Source organism: Heterocephalus glaber, unplaced genomic scaffold, assembly GCF_053883595.1.
Source record: "Heterocephalus glaber isolate CG9 unplaced genomic scaffold, H.glaber_assembly_v1.0 deba00000347, whole genome shotgun sequence".
NCBI classification, from domain to species: Eukaryota; Metazoa; Chordata; class Mammalia; order Rodentia; family Bathyergidae; genus Heterocephalus; species Heterocephalus glaber.
In genome coordinates this window covers 11855772-11879213 of record NW_028258143.1, presented here as the reverse complement: position 1 = coordinate 11879213, position 23442 = coordinate 11855772, and the positions used below count along the sequence as shown (strand labels likewise).

Here is a 23442-nt window from a genome sequence, read left to right as displayed (position 1 = left end):
AATTTTTAAACATCCAAGGCAATCATCTTAAAACTTTTGATTATGGAGCTTGCTACATCTAGTTTACAAATGCTATAGTACTAAGTCAGAGAGATGTGTTTATAAGTGCACATGAGAATATGGACCGGTAATGATTTTATGACTTTCCAGATGCCAACAGCACCTGACTATGGGGAGTGTTTTATATGTGTTGTTCCCATACTATCGAATGTCATCCAAGTTGTGATTTCTATATTTCGCTAAACTCTCCCTCTACCCTGTTCTCTTCCAATAGGGTCTCACTGCATATGTTGCTCAGGCTGGTCTCTAACAAACAATCCTCCCTTCTCAAGCTCCCAAGCAGCTGGGACTTCAGATGTATACCACCATGCCTGCCTTTTTGCCTTATTAAATTATAGAAGTAAAGCCTATCTAATGAGAATTGGGAGCATAAACTAAGTTTATAATTAAAAGAAAAAAATAAAGAGAAAAGGAAACATGAGTCATAGGTCAGGATCATCACGTATCTGTTTGAGACAGTGAGTTAATCATAAGGGGAAATAAGTACTAGAATATTATACTGAATGGCAAGGCATAAAGTCTCTACTTCTAGTTTACTCTTCCTTCATTCCCAATAGTTTTGACTTTACACATCTTGTAAGATGTATTATAAAATGAAAATTTGGAATTTGGAATAAGTACATTATCACAGAATATGTTACAGGTAAAACAATTTAGTTCTTAAAAAGAAAAGAAAACGATATCAAGTTAGGGCCGGGGATTTAGCTCAGTGGTTTCAGCTGCCTGCTGCACAAGCACAAGGACCCAAGTTAGATCCCCGGTACCAAAAAAAAAACCAAAAAAAAAGATGTCAAGTTACTTAATAAATATCTTTAGGTAAAATAAAAATACTTTAATTAAAACTTGAAATATATGAAAGAGTAAAATAAGTTTTTCTTTTCAGAACAAGCCTAGAAACTAGAAAACTAAAAAGCAAAATTTGGGCAAGAGACTTTTTACAGGATAATGCATGTGAATATCGTTTTTCATTTTCAAACCATATTAAATTTGGTAAAGATGTCACGGGAAGTGTATATTATTTATTGAGGGCACGTTATGTAACTAGCACTGGTCTAGGTGCTAGGGGTAAGGCAGTGAGTTTAAAAGCTCTTTCTTAACCAGGCGTGGTGGCATATGCCTATAATCCCAGCACTCAGTAGGCTGATGCAGGAAGATCACTGTGAGTTTGAGGGCAGCCTGGGCCAGATAGTAAGTTTGAGACCACTCTGGTCTACATGGAGAGACCCTATCTCAAGAAAACCAATAAAAAAATGAATGAATGAATGAATGCCCTTTCCTCATAAAGGGTGACTGGAAGAAAAAGACAGTAAACAAATAAATATGATTCCTAACGAAGAGCAGAAATAACTATTTTACAGAATAATCAGGAATAGAATCTCTTTGAAATAGGAATTTGAATAGATGTGATTAAAACAAATTTAATACACAAATTTGTAAGAAGAAATATTTTCAACAAAATGATCAGCAAGAACAAAGGTTCTGACACAAGATGGTTATTACACAAAGAAAAGCAACCAAAGTAATGTGGCTTATATGTCACATTGGTGGTTCAGTGGTAGAATTCTCACCTGCCAAAGTAATACCGCTCAAGTACAGTGAGCAAAAGTAGAAAATAAGGTTGGAAAGTAGATGGGGCTCTTATCATGGAGAGTCTTATAAACAATAGCATGGAGATTGGGTTTTTCTTAGAGTCCTTTGAAAACATTTTTTACCCTTGCCTATAAATAAACTGTAGAAGGCAAGAAAAGAAGCACAGAAAGACGTCAGCAGCTCACTGTAGTAACCCAGAAAAGAAGCAATAATGTATGGATGAGTGGTAGAGACGGAAGTGGTGAAAAGTGGGCAGTTTGGGGTACTTTTTGAAGGTAGAGGCAGTAAGTTTAACTGATCAACTGAGATGTGGATAAAAAAGTAGATGCTGCAGAAGAGAGAAAGAAGTCCAGAATAATTCAAGATACCACCTTTAAGCAACTAAATGTGAAATGTGGTGGTGACATTTAATGAGACAGGAAAGACTGGGAGAGGAACACCTTTGGGGATGAAAATCAGAATTTATACTTGGCCATGTAATTTCTATGACAGCTTTAAGATATCCAGGTCAGACTGCTGAGTAGGTCACTGGATATGTGTGTCAGCACAGTGGTAAGGATTAGATATACAATAAATTAGAGTCATCAAAATGTAAATGGTTTGGGGGCCAGGGATTTAGCTCAGTGGTTCCGCAAGCACAAGGTCCCACATTCGATCCCCTGTACCAAAAAAAAAAAATGTAAATGGTTTGGAATTGAGTGAGGATTCAGGATATTCTAAAACATGAAACCTGATTGTGGCTTATTTCCCTCTATGCCCAACTACAGGTTAATGTTAAACATCAGCTGGTACATGGGTGCTATTAGGTAAGACTTAGGTTCTGATAGCATATCTTGAGGACAAACTGGTATGCAGCTATGGTAAAATGCCCTGAAGCTCACTGAAAAGCAGTGTAACAGCCTTGGTACAAGGTGAGGGCCATGGATTGCTGGAACAGCTTGGCTTTCAGATATCTTAAGAGCTTCCAGGTAAGGTCCTCTGGATTCCTCTGAATATGCTAGATTTTTCTAACATGAGGGAGGCAGACCGTCCCTACTTTGTGGACACTTAGCAGAGCTGAAACAGATCAGAGAGGATTAGGCTTCTTTTAGTGGGGCTGATTGTCCTTAAACTTTACACAGGAGGCATATGGTAACCTCTACAATTCCTGCTATTAAGGATATAATTCAACAAATGGCCTGATTTCCAATGAAGCATTAAAGAAAAATAACTACGTGAGAGCCCTAACATTTGAAAGAGGACAATAAGAGAACAATCAACATATACCTAGTAAAAGAGAAGTGGTTTTTTGGGGGGGAATGCAAGAACTTTATTGAAAGTACAATGGGAAGAAGGGAATGGAATTAATATGAGAAAATGAAAAAAATGGAAACAAAGTCTTTGTAAATAGGGAAGGATGGAGGGGTTGAAGGGAGGGCAGGGGAATGGGGAAAAAACAAGAACCAAGAGAGTATGTAAAGGTGCAAATTTCTAATGATGAATGTCATTATATTGTATACCTAAAATGTACCAATAAAAGGATTAAAAAGAGAAGTGGTAGAAAAAAAAAAACACCTGCACAAAAATTGTAAACACACTTAAGTAAATGTTGATTACACACACTTCCTAAGGCTCAAAATCATGATTTTATTTTTTAAGAATTTTTATTAGTACATGTTTATAATATATAATGATTACATTCATCATGTGAAGTTGGTACATGTATATAACATATCTTAATTGTTTTTTCATCACTTTCTTCTCCTCCCATGCAAAACCATGATTTAAAAAACAAAATAAGTTTATTTTTTTAAAGATCTTTTTTTTTTTTTTTTTTTGATACTGGGGATCGAACTCAGAACCTTGCACTTTTGAGGCTGGCACGGTACCACTGAGCTAAATCCCTGGCCCTAAAGATCATTATTTTCGACAGATGAATGGCTGACTAGAAGACATAGTACAAGAATTATCTCAAAATATAGAAAAGAAAGCTAAAATGGAAATGGAAAAGAGGGGGAAAAAAACCCTTGAAAGTTCATCCAGAAGACAAACTACATGAAAAAAAAAAAAAATAGGTGCTTAAAAGAAGCACCAGATAGAAGAGAAGCAAGAAGTAAGTAAACAAGGGCCGGGGATGTAGCTCAGTGGTTTCGCCGGCTGCTGCGGAAGCGCAAAGACCAGAGTTCGATCCCCAGCACCAAAAAAAAAAAAGAATTAATAATAAATGAAAAATAATCTAGGCTCAAGAAACACCACTCATAGATAACTGAAAAGGAAAACCACCAAGTTTCAGGTTAGACTGAAAAGACAGATAACTATTTATACCCTTCTAAGATTTATCAATTTTAATAAAGATAAAAATCATGTCCAGACAGAACAATTACTTGCAAAAGAAAAAATAAGATTGGTCCTGGGTTTATTAGCAATGGATGCTAGAAAACAATGGAAAGGGATATAGACTCCTTGAAAGGAAAGCAGTAGAAATCATGAATCTTACCTCTAGTCAAGATAAGACTTATTTGGGGCAGGGGATTTAGCTCAGTGGTTCCTCCCCCTGCCTTGCATGCACAGGTCCCAAATTCAATCTCCAGTACCAAAAAACAAAACAAAACAAAAAAAGATAAGCCTTATTTGGAAAGGATGGCAAAAAGACATTTGAGGCTAGCCAAGCTCTCCAATATGAGCTCTCCACGTGAGAAGAAATGACTGAGAAAATAACCAAATAATAAACACACCCTAATACTGATTCAAGACAGAAGATGAAAAGTAAATCTAGTAAGCAGTGAAGAAAATTTAATGGGTGGTATCTAGCCTAATAAGAACTCTAGAAACAGAGGAACAGAATCTGAAAATGCAAATGTGCAAAACTGAAAGGAAGTAATGTTAAGAGAGGGAGTGCTAAAATGATTCTAAAGCAAAATACCAGAGTGATAATATGCAGTCAGGAGACTAGATAGATGAGATCACCTAAGGAGGAAGATTATTCCCTGGGCTTCTTAAATTCTAATCTTTGCTAAATTTTTAAAATTCTAATCTTCTTTTCCTTGAATACTTCTACATCTTGCCTTTGCTTTCAAAATGAGCATGTCTCCCTAGAGAGAAGGGAGGTGGAAAAGGTAAATGGCTCAAGGAGTGAAGTTTAACTTTTGCAAGATGAAAGTTACATTGATCTCTTGCATAACAAGGTACACATACTTAAACATTACTGTCCCATACAGGTAAAATGATTAAAGTGGCAAATTTTATGTTAAGCATTTTTTACTGCAATGGGGAAAAAGTATCAAGAAGAGACACAGACCAAATTCTTGAGCACTCCAATAATTAGAGGTCACAAAGAAGTCAGCAAAGAAGACTGAGAAATGTCCGGTTACATAAAAAGATACCAGGAGGACATAGTGTCACAGAAGTCAAGTAAAAACACTTTCAAGGGAGGAATGAAAATGATAGCAAATGCTGCTGAAAAGTCTAATAAAATGAGTACTAAGAAATGACCATTTGATTTAGCTAGAGATACAGCTTTGAAAAGAGTAACTCTGATGAAGCATCATCTGAGTGAATTCAAGATACATGGGAGGAGAGGAAGGGGAAACAGTGAGTACAGGATGCTGTCTCAGGGAATTATTAGGTAAGGGAAGCAAAGAAATGAGGTAGTAGCTGGCAGAAAAACTAAGGTCAGGAAAAAAAAAGAATAGTAAGATAACCTAGTATCTTATGGTTCATGAATGAGACATCTGGCAGGCAGATATAAATCAGAACTTAAGAATCAATTCAATCTAAAGGAATAATAGATAATGTAAAATAGGAAGAAAAGGTGCAAAGGGGAAGGGGAAGTGGGGTTGGGAAAAGGAAAGAAGGGAATAGAATTAATATGAGAAAAGGAAAAACTGGAAACAAAGTCTTTGTAAATAGGGAGGGGTGGAGGGGTTGAAGGGAGGGTAGGGGAATAGGGAAAAAATAAGAACCAAAATAGATTACGTAAAGGTACGAATTTCCAATGATGAATGTGATTATATTGTATACCTAAAATGTACCAATAAAATTAATTTTAAAAAAGAATCAATTCAAGACATGATTCAAATCATGAATAAAAAGAAGAAAGCTATACATGAAGATAACAGAAGAAAAAAAAATGAATAGGATTCCCGAGTGTATAGTATATAAATATTTGTGGGGGGGTGTTCTTGGCCAGAACCTTGGGAAAAATGCTCATTTAGAAAACAAAACAAAGAAGCCAGTTATGGAGCTGCACGCCTGTGATCCCAGGGAGGCTGAGGCAGGAGCTCAAGGCTAGCCTGAGTTATACAGTGAGTTCAAGACAGCCTGAGCCACATAGGGAGACCCTGTCTCAAAAAAGAAAACAAAGCAAGGAATCAGAAATATTCAAGGAGGAGACAAACAAGTATTAGTTTTAAAAGCCAAGGGGAAAGACATTTAACAGTGTAAATGGATTGGCAGTGTCTAATGCCACAAAGATGTTGCACAGGATGAGAGCTAACAAATACTAGCATATTAAATTACTAGATCACTTGTAAACATCACAAAAAAGTGGTTAAGAGATTATGGGTAGGGCTGGGGATTTAACTCAGTGGTTTCCCTGCCTGCTGAGCAAGCCCAAGGACCTGAGTTTGATCCCCAGTACCAAAAAAAAGAGATTATGGGTAGTGAAAAAGAGGCAATACATAAAGTAGTCAGAAAGGAATTTTGGTGTAAAGAAAAGATTAAAAATAGGATGCTTGATGCTGAGGAAGGAAGATCATTTGGGCACAGAAGCGTAAGATCAGCTTGGGAAAAAAGCAGAGTTGTAGAACATGTGGGAATGCTCTATAGTGCAAAGAGTCCACAGTAAGGAAAAAAAATAAGATGACTGATAAAGATTTTAATGAGATACTATAATTTAAAAGAGGAAAGTATGGCTAATATAAATTTTACACTATGTTTGATGAAAATTAAAATTTATATCATAAAGGGAAGACTGCCAATAATCATAGTTACCCATGGAAATAAAAATAGCTCTTTTTTTCCAATGGGAAAATGGTATACAGGACCCAAGTTATAGGGACTGTCACCTACAATTGAAAACTTCCAGGCCAGGGATTTAGCTCAGTGGTTCCGCTGCCTGCCTCTCAAGCGCAAGGTTCCGAGTTCAATCCCCCATACCAAAAAAAAAAAGAAAAAGAAAACTTACTTCAGGGCCCGGGATTTAGCTCAGTGGTTCTGCCACTTGCTTTGCAAGTGCAAGGTCCCAAGTTTGATCCCCGGTACCAAAAAAAAAAAAAAGAAAACTTCCTTCATGGAAGACCAGGCCTGGTTTAAGATGCAAACAACTTTACAATTCTATGTGAATTTTACAAGCAGTTCAGTTTTCCACTGGTACAGAAAATAATATTCTTTATTCTAAATTCATTGTTAATTGCTTACATTGTAATTTATCCGTAGCTTTCCACTTCACTGAGTTGTTTACAAAACCTTGAGGCACCTAATATTAATCAACTACTTAAAATATCAATACATACTTCAGTGTTTGCAGCAGTCATATCATTGAATGTACATGTTCAATGTTTATTATTTATAATCCAAATTCTGGTACAAATAAAAAAATAGAAAATTAAACAGCACTGTACTTTCCTCAGAATTATTTTACATGATTTAGCTAAATTTCTATTCAAAGACTCACAAAACTGAACAATTTTTATCTAATCTCAAGTTTTTCAATTTCTTTACATAAAAAACCAAATCTTTTCTACAATTAACACCTATATCTTTTTTGAGTAAGTCTTAAAAAGAAAATGGCAAAATTGTCTCCAGTTTCTATACCTCCAAGTGTCCCAGATACTGGTTACCCATGAGGCAAAAAGTTACTAACTTCTTATTTAGGTTTCCAGAAATATCTTCTATCAGTGTAAATTATTTTAAACATATTTCAAAATAACATGTTTTATACCTTTCTTAAATCTTACGTAAGATCTAAAATATACAAAAAGTACACAAAATAGTATTATTAACATCTTGAAAACTAAAAAAAGAAAAAAAACTTTAGTTGAAAATGAGAAAAGAATCCCCCCTGAACTCTGTTTTGGCAAATGACAAATATGCTGGATATAGTGTGAGGTAATCTCTTATCTGTCTCAGCCTCTTCACAGTGTCTTGGATAGAAGAACCACTGCTTCCTGAAAAAGCTCTCATGGAACTCTCAAGCTGCTCCTGATTCTTCTCTGAGCTTTCATTTCTGCCTTTTTCCTTAATACCTCTTCCTCTCTGTACCTTCCTTGATGCTCAATATTTTGTCATTTTCACTTTTTGTCTCACCCAAATTATTATGTTTATCATGCATTCTCAAACTTTTAAGTACCATGTATATACAAGTCCTAAATTGATATATTAGGCCATTAGAATATGCTTCAGGTCCATAGTTAAAAATATGTACCAACTACCTACAATGAATGTATTCATTATATACCACAAACGTGTATGCACTAATAAAAATTTTTAAAACACAGGGCCAGGGATTTAGCTCAGCAGTTCTACCACCTGCCTCACAAGCACAAGGACCTGAGTTCAATCCCCAGTACAAAAAAAAAATTAAAAAACCTGTTTTGGTCATTTTTACATGGATATTTTGAAGTTATTATTACTGTGTTTCCCCCAAAATAAGACCTAACTGAAAAATAAGCCCTAAGATGAGTTTTCAAGATGCATGTAATGTAAACCCCACCCCAAAAATAAGCCCCAGTTAAGATCATCAGCCAGATAGAGGAATTCGGTACATCCACTGCAACATACAACAGATGTGTGTGAATTATATATTATATTAATATAAAATTAAACATAAGTAATATTGACATTGATACTTAAATGATAATATAAATTATAATTAAGTATTTGTAAATAGCCAGGCAGGTGCCTTTGGACAGGAGGTAAATGTCTAAACAGATGAATTCAAGACTTATTATTGAATGACCAATTGGAGTAGTTACAAACACAATGCACAAATAACATGCTCCCTTGATAACAAATGGACATAGTTGTGTCTAATATGAATCTTCATAATTCAATATGTCATGCATTGTAAAGAATGTACTTAATGCAGTTGTGTGAAATAAAGAAACATTTCCTGAATCTTGGTGTCCACAATTTTTCATCACTTTTGTGTGGACCATTATTCTTAACTGTCATTATTTTTGTTGTCACTCCTCTCTCAAATCTTCAATTAACACTTTTTTAATTTTCTTTTTTTTTTTTCTTTTCTTTTTTTTTTTGGTACTGGGGATTGAATTCAGGTCCTTGCGCTTGTGCAGCAGGCGGTGAAACCACTGAGCTAAATCCCCGGCCCCTTAACACTTTTTTAATGGAAACTTGGTGAAGCCCAGCTTGTAAGAGGTCATGACTTGAGTGAAGAATTCATGGGATAAAATCACTGAGAGCTATATTTCTGGATGTGAGAGACTGGGGCCAATGATTCGACAGGCAACTGAGTTGCAAGAAATTCAGCCCAGAATTGGGGTTTGAAGTGTTATGATGATGTTCCAGAAGATGACATGACTGTATTTGAATAAATGTAGATTTTTGTACATGAGTAAACACAGATTGTTCTACATGGAAAACTAAGACATCCCCCTAAAAATAAGCCCTCTTGCATCTTTTGCAGCAAAACTTAATATAAGACCCAGTCTTATATTCCGGACATACAATGCATATTGATAATTGAAACTGAAGCTGCCTACATTTGAAAAAAATCTAAAGGGATTATTGAAACAATTGATTTAAGTCTGTGATTCTTACTCTTTGGTCAGAAATTTCTGTATTGAAAACTATGAAACAATCGTGTTTATTTTGGATACATTGCAAGTTGAATTTTGTTTAAAGCACTGCTCTTATGTAAAAGCACATAATTATAAATGTCCTAGATATGTATATCCAACTTCTTAGTCTCCTTCATTTTATGACAATGATAAACCAGGTAAATCAAGCTACGATCAAATGAAGGAAGATAGTATATAGTAAATGAAAAAGTACCAAAAGTACCTTTATTATTATGATGATGGTAACTTCTGTTCAATATAAACCAAAATAACTATGTTCACTCATAGAAAAGATATCGGTAATGGTATAAAGGAGTAGCAGAGGATAGAAACTTCAAATTAGCTGTTATCACTGAAGGAATGTGATTGACTTTAAAAAACTGGTTTCTTTAAAATACTGTTTCCATTAGGATGCAGATCAAGAAAAGAAACCCAACTTCTACCATTGAATCACTAAAGGGAGTTAATAAATCACATAATACATAAAAAAAGTAGGATGTTTCCTGAGTTAGTTAATTCACTAGTCTACTCATCTTTCTATTTAGCCATCCTTAGCAGTTCCACACATCATATCCTTAGCCACCAATGTCAGTATACCCAAAGAACTCTACAGAGTCTGTTAATGGAGAAGGAAGGTAAAAGGCTTTAGCTAAAGTAACTTACACCTGTGCATATTTTAACTGTGAAAAAACAAGTTAAAATAACGTTTAGTATTTTTTTGCTTTAGTTCTTTTCACCCATTAAGAAACATCAGTCATGTACAGGACAGACATAAAAGCCTGTAATAATTTCAAGGTAAATAAGAGATGCAGGGTGATATAAATCCTTTGTATATGCTAAAAACCTAATGAATTTTTTAAAAGAACTGCCTTTTCTGTTCATAAGCTTTAAAAAAAATTAAACTAGTGTCTAATGCTTGCTAATATCTTGTAAATATTATGCTTCATTAATCTGATTCCATTAGCACAAAATTACTCTATAACTTTTACTAATAAAAAGCAAAACAGGAAATAGTCTCTGCATCCTCCTAGTAGGGGGAAAATGGTGTCTATCTCAGCTGTTTTGAGAGAATTATTGTTTTTAGGATGCATAATAATTCCTGCTAAACCATTAAATCACATATTAGCTTTTACACAGTTTCTTATTCTTATTTATAAAACTACACGGCCTCGCCAAGTCAATAAGTTGCCTAGACTGGGCTCAAACTTGCGATCTTCTTTCCTCAGCCTGCCAGAGTACTAGGGATTACAGGTGTGTGCCATCATGCCAAATGGAGTCACTATTTTAACAAGCTTTCCCAGAGTCACAACATAGTGATTTCTCCTAAGGCCTCAATGGCCACATATGTCAAATAACCACCCCTCAATGAAAGAAAGACTAGAAAAGGAGGGTTTCACCTAATCACACAGACACTTCCCGACCCAAGTTGTGTTAGTAAGGGAGAAGGGGATAAGGGATTTTCAGAAAAGCAACATTAAGCTCTGCCCACAACTTTCAAAGTCAATTTTACAAGGGGTAAATTGGTAGCACTATGGCCACCTCTACAACATAAAGATGAAGTCAGCTCTAAGTATTATTGAAGTCTATATTTAAAAGTCTATGTTATTGAAGTCTATGTAATCAAGAAGAAAAATGTTTTCATTTCACATTATCATAGTTACTGATAATAAAGAGTTTTTTTGTTTGTTTTGTTGTTAGACAAGGTCTCAGCCTGAAGTTCAGGCTGGCCTTGAAGTCACTATATAGCTGAGGCTGGCCTGGAACTCCCAGTGATTCTCCTGCCTCAGCCTCCTGAGTGCTGGGATTACAGGCATGCAGCACCACTCCCAGCACTGATAATAAAGTTTTCAATCTAAAAAGAATCAATTTCCTTATTAGTATGATGTTCTGTATGCCTGTACCTTTATGTGCCAGGTAAGGTCACAATTATTCCACTTTTCTGTTCCAATTAAATTTATTCTATCCATCCACCATTCCACAATAAGAAGTATTTCATGTGGGTGTGAGGGGAGGAATTTCTCATGAAATTCTTAATGCAAAATGGACTATCAGATATAGATATAGATATAGATATAGATATAGATATATAGATATAGATATAGATATAGATATATATCCCTAGCTTTACAGTAGTTGTCCAGATGATCAAGAATATTCTTGTGGTAATTTTTTTTAATTTTAGTCTAAATGAAAGAGAATTCTCTGAGGCAGGAGGATCACTACAAGTTTGAGGCCAGCCTGGGCTACATAGTGAATCCAAGACCAGCCTGAACTACACAGTGAGACCCTGTCTCAAAAAAAGAGAGGAGGGCACGGGATTTAGCTCAGTGGTGCCTCCGCCTGCTTCACAGGCACAAGGTCCTAAGTTCGATCCCTGGCACCAAAAAAAAAAAAAGAGAGAGAGAGAAAGGATTCCAAGATCCTTAAAACAGAGTTTAAAATTACTGGCAATGGGGCCAAAGGTATAGCTAAGTGGTAGAGTATGTTCTTAGCATAAAGGCCCTGGGTTCAATCCACAGCACCAAAAATATAAATTAAATAAACAAAAAGAAAATAAAAATATTGCCCATAGGCCAAATCCACCTCATCGATTATTTTTGTAAATAGTTTTATTGACATACAACTTTGTTCATTTACAAATTGTTAATGGCTGCTTTTGTGGTACAATGAGAGAGTTGACAAGTTTTGAAAGGGGTTATATGGTCTACACAGTCCAAAATAATTATTATCAGAAAAATTTTCAGAAACCTCTGCTTTTTCATATATTCATACCCATTTCTTTTTTTTTTTTTTTGGAGGTTTCAATTATACTTTATTTCTTCACTATGCCATATTTTTTTTTTGTACTGGGAATCGAACTCAGGTCCTTGCACTTGCAAGGCAGGTGACAGAACCACTGAGCTAAATCCCCAGCCTACTAGGCCATATTTTAATGGATACACAGTGCTTTTACTTGGCATCAATTATGATTTCATTTCAATTTAGTATTACATCAGCTGGCATGATTACTGATCGCTCCATTCCTTTGGGGTGACTCTGCCAACAGGGGAAAGGTTCCATTCTATTCCAATCTGTGTTGCTGTGTATGTCCATACAGCAATACAGAATGTGGCTCCACCAATTAAAACAGCGTTACCATATTTGTCATGGAAATCACCATTTGTTGAATGCTTCGAACTGGAAGATGACCTAATGGGTTTTTGGTCAAGGGAAACATCGTGGAACTGAAGATGAAACTGCGGTTATTGCTACTGCTGGTTTGGTGCAAATTACTTCCAGGTACCCTTGCCCATACCCATTTCTTAACAATTAATGATCTGAAAAAAGTTTCTGTCACATTGCTAAAAGTTTATAACTTTGGTTAGATAAATAAAATGTAAGACTGAATACAGAAACTAAATGTAGATTTATTACAAGAGTGAACATATAAAACTCACATCAATGGAATATAATTTAACAGGAGTAAGTTTTTTAGACTACTTTTTTTTGGTACAGGTGATCAAACTCGGGACCGTGCGCTTCCGAGGCAGGTGGGAGTGCCACTGAGCTAAATCCCCTTAATAGGAATAAGTTTAAAAGTTTCAAGTCTTATGCTTCAGTAAAAAAGACTGCATCATAGTAAGTTTAGGAAGAAAATACAAAATAATCATCAAAAAACAAATCAGACCCCATATACAGAAAGAGGTACAATGTCACAGAGATTGCTAAATAGAGCAAAAGTATTCTTAAATTGACAGACTCTTATGTTTTATTCCCCATAGCCAAATAGTGAAATAGCTCTTTTTCAAAAACAGGTAATCAGCATTCTTTACAAGTAGAACTCAAATTATAACCATTGTAAGTGAGCAACAAAGAATATTGAGCAAGGTAATATTTTTATAACATTTTTGCAATTATGATTTAAGGGGCCTAAAGATAATGTGCTATCTAACCTTGTATGCCCTTCCTTCAAGAATATAAATTACATGCTGATAAAAAGTCAATCTAGGGACACAGAACACGCCGAATCACCCCGCTGCAGACAGGCAGGTCTGCCCATGCCCTACCTAGGTCCTGAGTCACACAGAACACGCCGAATCAGCCTGCTGCAGACAGACAGGTCTGTGCATGCCCTACCGAGGTCCTGAGTCGGGCGGAAGACACCGAATCACCCCACTGCAGACAGGCAGCCACCTGATTCCACACAACAAAGACGCAGAGGACACCAGACCACCAGACAAAGGTACTGAGTCCCACTGTTCCAGGCACAGAGGTAGGGGCTTCTGAGCCATCGTCCCACTGCTCCTGGTCCAGAGGAAGGGGCTTCCTGGTCACCATCCCTCCCACTGCTCCCAGCCCAGAGGAAAGGGCTTTTGGGCCACCTTCTGTCTCGCTGCTCCTGGCTCAGAGGAATGGGCTTCCGGGCCACCATCCTTCCCACCGCTGCCAGCCCAGAGGGAGGGGCTTCTGAGCCACCATCCCACTGCTCCTGGTCCAGGGGAAGGAGTTTCCCGGTCACCATCCCTCCGGCTGCTCCCAGCCCACAGGAAAGGGCTTTTGGGTCACCATCCCTACTGCTGCTCCCGGGCCCTGTCCCACCTCACCCAGCTCAGAGGAGGTAAACCGTGCAGGGGCTAACAGCTCCCCGCCCCAGGCGAAATGAGAAAACACATAAATAAGTCTCAAAATCAGACTTCCAGATCACCTACAGCAACCCCAAAGGGAAATGAGATGGAACACTCTGATACTCAACCACCTGGACCCACTGAACTGGCAACAAAAAGGATCTGGAAAAAATGAAATGAGAATAATTTCTCAGATAACAGGAGAAATTGTGCCCCTAGTGCAGCACATGATTAATAAATCTACATAGGAGCTCAGGAACATGATGGAATCCCAACATAGGAAACAAATGGAATCCATAAAACAGATGCAAATAGATTTCCAGGACATGAAAAACTCCATGGAAAGTCTACACAGCAGAATGAGCCAATGTGAGGACAGAATTTCAGATATAGAAGATAAGATTGCAATTAGTGACCAGGAAAAGAAAAATTGCTTCAAAATTATAAAGGAACATGAGAAATCAATCCAGCAGCTACTAGATGATACAAAAAAGAATAACATAAGACTGATTGGGCTCAATGAAGAAACAGGAGAGAGTGGAGATGAAATAAAAAATCTCTTCACAGAAATAATGACAGAAAACTTCCCAAGCAGGGGAAAAGAGTTTGACATACAGATGAGTGAGGCATATAGGAATCCAAAGAGCCTTGATCAAAAAAAATCTACACATAGGCATATAATTGAAACACAACAGAAGAACAAAGTTCTCTAAGCAGTCAGAGAAAAGAAACAAATCACATACAAAGGAAAGCCCATCAGAATCACACCAGACTTCTCAACACAAACCATCAAGGCAAGAAGAGCTTGGAGTGACATATTCCAAGCTCTAAAAGAAAACAGCCTGCAACCCAGATTGATGTACCCTGCAAAACTATCTTTCAAAATGGATGGAGAAATAAGATACTTTCATAACAAAGAGCACTTTAGGAACTTCGTGAATACCAAACCAGCACTCCAAAGAATTTTACACAATATCCTAGGAACAGACATTGAGGATCACAACCCCAGGAAGCAAAGCAGAATGAACCCATCTGGCATGACAAGAAATTAAATGGAAAGGGGGAGAACACAACAAAAAGAAAAAGTCATGGCAATGACAAGTCAATACGTTTCAGTTATAACCATCAACGTTAATGGTCTCAATTCACCAATCAAAAGAAACAGACTGGCAGAATGGGTCAAGAAGGAAAATCCAACAATATGCTGCATACAAGAAACACACTTAATTCAAAAGGAAGCTCATAGACTGAAAGTGAAAGGGTGGAAAACAATACTGCATGCGACAGGAACCCGAAAAAAAGCAGGAGTAGCTATCCTCTTTGCAGATCAAGTAGATTTCAAACCAACACTGATTAAGAGAGACGAAGAAGGACACTACATCCTTGTAAAGGGAAGAATCCAAGAGGAAGAGATGACAATCATAAATATCCATGCACCAAACACTAGTGCACCCAACTATATAAAACAAATACTAACGGACATGAAAAGTCATATATGCACTAATACAATTGTAGTGGGGGACCTCAACACCCCACGGTCACAAATAGATAGATCAACTGGACTAAAAATAAGTAATGAAATACTAGAACTCAATCGAATTCTTGAACAAATGAACTTAACAGATGTTTACAGAGTCTTCCACCCCACAAAATCAGAATACACATTCTTCTCAGCTGCACATGGGTCATTCTCCAAAATAGACCACATACTCCCACATAGAACATGTTTAAGTAAGTGGAAAGGAATTGAAGTTATCCCCTGTATATTATCAGACCATAGTGCGATGAAATTGGAGATCCATAGCAAAAGAAACTCAAAAAATTTCATAAACACGTGGAAATTGAACAACACACTTCTGAATAACCAATGGGTCATAGAGGAAATTAAAGAAGAAATCAGATAGTTCCTTCAATTAAATGACAATGACATTACAACATATCGGAATCTATGGGACACAATGAAAGCATTCTTACGAGGGAAATTCATAGCAGTGAATACGCATATTAGGAAAACAGAACGAGCCCAATTAAACAACCTGATGCTGAACCTCAAGCTTCTAGAAAAAGAAGAGCAGGACAACCCCAAAGCTCATACAAGAGAGGAAATTATAAAGATCAGAGGAGAAATCAATACAATGGAGACTAAGAGAATGATACAAAAAAATCAATGAAGCCAAGAGTTGGTTCTTCGAAAGAATCAACAAAATTGACAAACCTTTAGCCAACCTTGTCAGAAAAAGGAAAGAAAAGGCCCAAATCCATGCAATTAGGAATGAAAAGGGTGAAATTACAACAGACCCAGCAGAAATCCAGAGGATCATCAATACCTACTTCCATAACCTATACGCCAATAAGATGGACAACACAGAAGAAATGGACAGATTCCTAGATACATATGAATTACCAAAGTTGAATGAAGAAGACCTAAAAATTCTGAACAACCCAATATCAACCAATGAAATTGAAAATGTAATTAAAAACTTATCAACTAAGAAAAGCCCGGGCCCTGATGGCTTCACTGCTGAATTCTACAAGACATTTAGAGAGGAACTGCTGCCACTACTGTTTAAACTCTTCAATGAAATTGAAAGGGAAGCAATACTCCCAAATTCATTCCTGGAAACAAGCATCACCTTGATCCCCAAAGTAGAGAAAGACCCAACCAAAAAGGAGAACTATAGGCCCATCTCACTAATGAACATAGATGCAAAAATCCCTAATAAGATACTGGCAAACAGAATACAGAAGATCATCAAGAAGATCATACACCCTGATCAAGTGGGATTCATCCCAGGGATGCAGGGATGGTTCAATATACGAAAATCAATTAATGTAATACACTATATCAATAGAGCCAAGGACAAAAACCATATGATTATCTCCATAGATGCAGAAAAAGCATTTGACAAAATCCAACATGCATTTATGATAAAAACCCTACAAAAAATTGGAATAGATGGTCTCTACCTCCAACTGATAGAAGCCATCTATGAAAAACCAACAGCCAATATCATACTAAATGGTCAAAAACTGAAATCCTTCACACTCAAATCAGGAACAAGACAACGATGTCCACTAGCACCACTCTTGTTCAATATACTTCTGGAAACATTAGCCACGGCAATTAGACAAGAGAAAGAAATAAAAAGAATAAAGATAGGTAATGAAGAAGTCAAATTGTCATTATTTGCAGATGACATAATACTCTATATAGAAAACCCCAAGAACTCCACCAAAAGTCTTCTAGACTTAATAACCAAATTCAGTCAAGTAGCCGGTTACAAGGTCAACACACAAAAATCAATAGCTTTCCTCTACACCAATGACAGACTCACTAAGAGAGAAATAGGGCAAATAATTCCTTTCACAATAGCATCCAAAAAACTGAAATACCTAGGAATCATCCTAATGAAAGAAATCAAAGACCTCTTCTCTGAAAACTATGGCACTCTGAAAAGAGAGATTGAAGATGATATCCGAAAATGGACAGACATCCCCTGCTCCTGGGTAAGAAGGATTAATATAGTGAAAATGGCCATACTTCCCAAACTGCTATATAGATTTAATGCAATTCCAATTGAGATCCCAGCAGCATACTTCATAGACCTCGAGAAAACAATCCAAAAATTCATTTGGAATAAGAAGAGACCCAGAAGAGCAAAAGCAATTCTAGGTAATAGAGACAGGGCAGGGGCTATCACAATCCCCAACCTGCAACTCTACTACAAAGCTACTGTGATAAAAACAGCATGGTACTGGCAAAGAAACAGACTTGAGGACCAGTGGAACAGATTAGAAGGTGCAGAAACAACGCCAGGCACACTTAGCCATCTCATCTTCGATAAAGGAGCCAAACACCCTCACTGGAGGAAAGATAGCCTCTTTAATAAATGGTGCTGGAAAAATTGGGTTTTAATCTGCCAAAGATTAAAACTAGACCTGTATCTCTCACCATGCATAAACTAAAATCAAAATGGATTAAAGATCTAAATATTAAAATAGAAACTCTGAACCAGTTGGAACAGAGGTTAGGTAGAATCCTTGAAGACATCAGTGTAGGAAAAGATTTTATGAACAAAACCTCAGTTGCCTGTGAACTAGCACAAACAATCAACAAATGGGATCTCTTCTTATTAAAAAGCTTCTGCACAGCAAGAGAAACCACCAGCACTGTGAAGAGACAACCCACAATGTGGGAAAAAATCTTCACCTGCTCTTCCTCAGACAAAGGTCTACTATCTCGAATCTATAAAGAACTTTAAAAGATCAGACCTCCCAAATTTGAAGACCCAATCCAAAAATGGGCATCTGAAATGAACAGACATTTCTCAGACAAAGAAGTAGAAATAGCAAATAAATACATGAAAAAATGTTCGACATCATTGGTCATTGGAGAGATGCAAATGAAAACAACGCTGAGATTCCACTTCACTCCAGAAAGAATGGCTGCTATCATGAAATCAACCAAGAACAAATGCTGGCTGGGCTGTGGGGAAAGAGGAACCCTTCTCCACTGCTGGTGGGAGTGTAGACTGGTGCAACCACTGTGGAAATCAGGATGGAGATACCTCCAAGAACTAGGACTGGAAGTCCCATTTGACCCCACTATTCCACTGCTGGGGATCTTCCCCAAAGAATTAAAAGAATCATACCACAGTGATATATGTGCACCCATGTTCATAGCAGCACAGTTTGTAATAGCTAAAACTTGGAAACAGCCCAAATGCCCATCAACTGGAGACTGGATAAAGAAAATGTGGGTTTTTTATAAAATGGAGTACTACCCAGCCATAAAAAATGAGAAATTAGAGACATTTATAGCTAAGTGGATGCACATTGAGGTGATACTCTTAAGTGAAATAAATAGGACACATGTGTAAATACCGAATAGTTTCTCTGGTGTGAGAAACTGAAAGTGTAAATAAGGACTAAATGTATAATAGGTAATGTGAAATCGGAAGAAAAGGGGCAAAGGCGAAGGAAGTGGGAGGGCTAGGGGAAAGGATAGAAGGGAATTGTATTAATATGAGAAAATGGAAACATAGGAACAAAATCTTTGTAAATAGGGAGGACTGGAGGGGTTGAAGGGGGAGGTCTGGGCAAGAGTGAAAAATAAGAACCAAGAGAGATTATGTAAAGGTGCAAATTTCCAATGATGAATGTCATTATATTGTATGCCTAAAATGTACCAATGATTAGAATGAATAATCGATAATGTAAAATAGGAAGAAAAGGTCCAAAGGGGTAGGGGTAGTGGGAGGGGCAGGGGAAAGGAAAGAAGGGAAAGAAAAAAATGATGAGAAATGGAAAAAATGGAAATAAAGTCTTTGTAAATAGGGAAGGGTGGATGGCGTGAAGGGAGGGCTAGGAATGGGGAAAAAATAAAAACCAAGATGCATTATATAAAGGTACAATTCCCCCCCCCCCAAAAAAAAGTCAATCTAGGGACAGGTGATTTAGCTCAATATTTCTGCCGCCTGTCTCACAAGCGCAAGGTCCTCAGTTTGATACCCAGTACCAAAAAAGAAAAGTCACTCTAAGAACTGAGGTGTGATAGTTGGCCGGCTCCAGTTTATATATACTCACCTTCAATCCTTCCTGGGTACAACTTAGTAAGTCTTACTTTAAACCTCAAATCTGTGGTCTTATTTCCTATGAGAAGATACATATTTTAAAACCTAGAGCTGGATGCAGTGGTGCATGCCTATAATCCCAACTCTCTGAGAGGCTGAGGCAGGAGAATCTCAAGTTTGACCCCAGTCTGGACAAACTAGTGACTTAGCAAGGTCCTGTCTCAGATTAAAAAATAAAAAACTGTTAATGGATTGAGGACATTATTTTAAGCATTCCCTCATTAGAAAATAGTTAAATTAGAATTAGATTGGTGGGTGAAGAATTTAAGAAAGATTTTAGAAAGTTTTAAGAAGTAGTGGAGGTCCCAAAATGGTGAACCAGTGAATGCCAGCAACTCACCTTCTTCAGGACAAGGTGTCTAGAGTCTGGAAAACAATCACTTTAATTGAAGTGAGTAGAGATTACCCAGGAACCATCAGGGAACTGACAGAGGAGAAGAAAATAGGAGCAAGTGATACAGAAGAAATAGATCACACCGTGGAAGAGAGACTGCAGTGGGCGGCTAGCTACCATATGGGAGGCAAAATGAAGCTACTAGCTTCTCAGGAAGAACCAGAGAATTGCGCTGGGATGGAAAGAATCATCAGCAGTTAGAACCAGCAAGGAAAATGCAAGACACTGCTTCCACAGCGGCTTTCCACAGTCAACAACTGCTGAGTGACCTCGGTACAAGCGCCCACAGCCACAATCACAGAGAAGAGCTGGTGGGGATGCCACTGGAGGGAAGGGCTGAGTGTTTGAACCTGGGTTCAAGAGCAGCCCAGTGGCTGCTTCACACTGCCAAGTTCCCAAAGTGGATGAAGAAAAGCCAGTCACGGGAGACTGCCAGTAATTGGAGAGCAGACTGGGGGAGTCCTGCTGACAGGCAGGGGCTGTGAATGCAGACCCAGCTCCTGCAGTCAGAGGTCAGGTTCAGCCTCAGTACACAGCACTGGAGGCTCAGATTGGCGCCATGTTCTTTCTATACCCAGCACTATTCTGGGGGCAGACTGCCACTTAGACTATACTGACTTGAGCTCTGCTCTTTAAACCTAGGCTGAGGAAAAGAGCCATGCATCCAAAACAGAGTTTAAAAAACTCTGCTTTTATTATTCTTTATTGGATTGTATTTTTCACTTTTTATTTTATTTTAATTTTTCATTTTTAATGTTTTTTTATTCTTTGCTATACATTTTCCTTCACACTTTTATTCCATTATTTTACCCTTTTTGCTTTTGTGAGCATGTCTGCGTGTGAGTGCTTCTCTTCCTCTTGCCTTTTTTCTCCCAACATATTTTATAAAGGGTAAGGGAATTCTCCCTTGTCCCTTTATCTCCCTCCTACTTTTATCCATATCTCTTGACCTGACTTCTTTCTCCTGTGTCTTATTTGTTCTGTTTTTCTTTTCTTTCCTCTCCCCTTTTTCATGTGTCTGCTATTAACTTTTTCTCTAATATTTTTATCAGTCATATAATCTTCTCCCATCCCCATTTCTCACTACCAATTTTTTACCTAGATTTCCCTGTAGTCCCCATCTAAATATACAGCACACCTTTACCATCATTAAGATCCTTTGCCTTCCTGCTATCCCCTCTTCCATATACCACATACCAGAAGACTTTTTTTTCGTTCCTTTACCCCTTCTGGCATTATCCAGTCCCCAACACCCTGGGCTTCAGGTAACTGCTTCTTTAAAATTACTACAGAATGCTATTTTTCACCACTAGAGAAAACAGTCACTGCATTCAGTGCATATTAACCATGGGTCAATACATGGGCTATTATGATGCTTTTACTATACCATGGGTTTCTTCTCTAGGCTAAAAGGAGAGCCAAAATAGGGTCTCATGGTAGGTATGTTATTTCACAACTAGCCCTGATAAATGTAATAGATTAGCCTGTTACTACTAGCTGATTTGATTGCATAGGAATAATGCTGACTCAGTAGACAATACTGTGTGAGTGAATCTCTGCCAATTCCACCAGCACATCCAGGGACAGAGATAGCAAGAGTTCTCAATCTAAGAACTCAGACTGGATCAGACACTGCAAGAATGCCTACAACCTGGCTGAAAGACATTCTGAGTCTGAGTAAGCTTCAGTATTGTGGTGAAAGGATCAGAGGAGTTATTGGAGTGTCAGCTCTCAGACACTCTGGCAAAGAATATATTTGGGAATAACTTATGCAATGTCTCACTGGAATATTTAATCTGTGTTTCCACTGGACATTGTACAGGTTTAAGTTTTTGTATGTTTCTTGACTTATTTAGTAATGTGGGGCTATATTACATTCTTTAATGGTTTCTTGTGTTTATTAGGTTGTTACTTTTGTGCATTTGTTCTCTCATTGGCTCTGATTTAACAGGTGGCTAGGTTCTCTCCCTCATCTCAGCTCCCTATCTAGTTTCTTCACTTCAAACCCCTGAAACAATATTATTAACATATCTCATTATTCTTTTTCCAAACACATAAATGCCTCCTAAGTTTTTTAATTTCCCATCCTTAACTCCCTCACAGTCACTCCAGTCCTCTCTAGCATTTAACTCTCCATCCTCCCCATTATAATAAGCCTTGGGCTCTTCCATATCTTACCTAGCATATTGTTCTTCCTATCACAAAGTTAACCTCATTTTTTTTCTTGGCCCCACAAATATCCTCTGAAAACTCTCAATGCTAGGGCTAGGGATTTAGTTCAGTGGCAACACGCCTAGCTTGCAAGGGCAAGGTCCTGAGTTCAATTTCCAGTATGGGGGGGGCGGGGGGGGCTCTCAGTGCTAACCTTTCAACTTGAAGTACCCCAATAGAATCAGACCTCACATCAACCTTTTCTTCTCATCTACCACTATTCCCCTACTCAAACCTCCCACTTACTACACTCTTCATCCAACCACCTCTCATCAATGCGATTCCAAGAACTATCATATAGAAGTGTTATAAGATAGAATCTTATAAGATCTGTGGGTGCTGTTACAACCAGAAGTAACTCAGCAAAACATAGAAAGAGTTCAAATCACTTCAGTAACAGAAGGTGTAAATACTAGCACTGGACATACAAAGCTTAAAAATATTCACAAGAGGGAAACATCCTTCTAAAATTTGCCATATATGCCACAAACTCTCATTTCTCTAGTCCTCAGCTTTGAGTATTCCCTCCCAAAAAGGAGGGGAAAAAGAAAAGGGGGCATATATATTTAAAAATATATATATTATATGTTTATATATATTATGTATATATATTATATATATATTCATAGAAGGATGAAGAAAATACATGAGTTTAAAGAGGAAATAAGTCAACAGTTCACAACAATTTCACTCAATATGCCCACAATGAATTTTAGGGAAATAGGTTAAAAAAACCCAAAAACTGTAGAATTCATAAATGCAGAAAGAAAAAAAAAAAAGAAAAAAGAAAAGAAAAGAAATGCAGAAAGGATCAATATGAAGATAGAGTGTCTAATACTGAAGACAAAGTATTGAATTGCAGTATGATACAGAGCTCAAAGAAGTCAAAAGAAAATAAGAGAACAAGAGATTATCCAGCAACTACTAGATGACAATAAGAAGACCAATCTAAGATTAATTACACTTAGAGAAAATCTAGAAGATAGGAAACATGGATTTACTAACATGTTTACAGAAATCACAGAATAAAATTTCCAAAATACAAGAAAAGAGTTTAAAATAAACGCAATGCTTATAGAACACAAAACAATTATGCTTAAAAAAGCTTATCCTTATTCAAAGGTATATCCTTATTAAATTACCAGTTAGTCAGCAAAGAAACAGAATTTTAA

At 37.2% G+C, this 23442-nt stretch overlaps 1 protein-coding gene and 1 pseudogene across 5 annotated transcripts in view; both read right to left on the bottom strand.

The window, feature by feature from the left end:
* The window catches only part of Zranb3 (zinc finger RANBP2-type containing 3), a 284160-nt gene that overhangs the window by 197072 nt on the left and 63646 nt on the right, over window positions 1–23442 (bottom strand). The window lies entirely within an intron of this gene.
* Window positions 12260–12712, bottom strand: LOC106010133 (cytochrome c oxidase subunit 7B, mitochondrial pseudogene; annotated as a pseudogene).